Genomic DNA, 1,472 nt, shown 5'->3' with positions numbered 1-1,472 from the left:
TTTTTGCATTTTTTACCATATAATTTAATTTGCAAAAACAAAAATAAATTTTCAAAGAAAAAAATTATTTAGTCGTCAAGAAGAATAATATTCCACCCCAAAAGAAGAAATTAAAAAAAAATACAGGAATCTTCAACCAAATAGTTAAATTTGTAAAGTAAAGAAAAAATGTTTAACAGAACATGAAATAGCTAGATTTTCAGTTTAAAAAAAATCAATTTTTAACAACAAAAAAGCAGAAAAAATAGCTGAATCCTGAATCCTCGACGAAAACAGGTTAATTTTCAGCCAAAAAGTTTTTATTTTAACCAGAAAAGATGTGATTTTATCTAAAATAGATGATTTTTTAACCATACGCTTGAATTTTCAACTTAAGCTAATAAATTTTTAATCAAACATGGAATGGTTAAATTTTCAGTAAAAAAATAACAATTTTCAACGACAAAAAATTTCAAAAAAGAATTTAATTCTCAAACGAAACGGATTTGTTTTCCACCAAAACGTTGTGAATTTCAACCAGAAAAAATGCAATTTCTACCATAATAGATGAATTTTCAATTAGATAGTTAAATTTTCTATTAGAAAGTTGTTATTTTGGAACAAAATAGATAGAATTTTCATCAGAGCAGATTAATTTTCAAAAAAGACGATTAAATTGCTATTGAGAAAATAAAATATCGACAAAAAAGGGCATAATTAAATTTTCAGTAAAAAAGTTCATTTTTAAAGAAAAATATATAATTTTTAACCAATGAAATGAATTAAAAAACAATCTATTTTCAAAACGAAAAAGATTAATTTTCTACCTTAAAAGATTATTTTTTAACAAAAGACAAATTTTCAACCAAATGGTTGAATTCCCAACTAAGAAAGATTAATTTTTAGCCAAACATGGAATAGTTAAATCGATTAAAAAAATTAGATTTGAATAAAAAAAAGTTGAATTAAATAGATGTATTTTTATACAAGAAGATTAAATTTCTATCAAAAAAGATACATTTTCGAAAAAATGGAATAGTTAAATTTTAATTTTAAAAATTATTCTTTAATAAAAACAAAAGTATTTTTTAACCAGTGAAATGAGTTTTTGTAAGAGAAGATCCATTTTCGACGAAGAAAGTTAATTTTCTACTAAGAGAGAATAATTTTTAACAAAATACATGAATTTTCAAACAAAAAGTTGAATTAGTCAAAAAGGAGTAAGAATAATAATATTTTACCACAAAAGGTGAGTATTTATCTAAATAGTTGACTTTTCAACTGCAGATGATAAATTTACAACGAAGCATGGAATGGTTAATTTTACAGTTAAAAAAATATATTTTTCTCTCAAAAAATTTTTTAAAGAAAATTCAAGAATTTTCAAACAAGAATATCAAATTTCTATCAAAAAAATGTAAATTTTCGATAAAAATTAAATAGTTTTATTTTAGTTAAAAAATTAATCTTGAATAAAAAGATAAATATTTTTA

The sequence above is a fragment of the Belonocnema kinseyi genome, chromosome 5 (genome assembly GCF_010883055.1).
Source record: "Belonocnema kinseyi isolate 2016_QV_RU_SX_M_011 chromosome 5, B_treatae_v1, whole genome shotgun sequence".
Taxonomy (NCBI): domain Eukaryota; kingdom Metazoa; phylum Arthropoda; class Insecta; order Hymenoptera; family Cynipidae; genus Belonocnema; species Belonocnema kinseyi.
Note: the sequence above shows the minus strand (reverse complement) of the source record.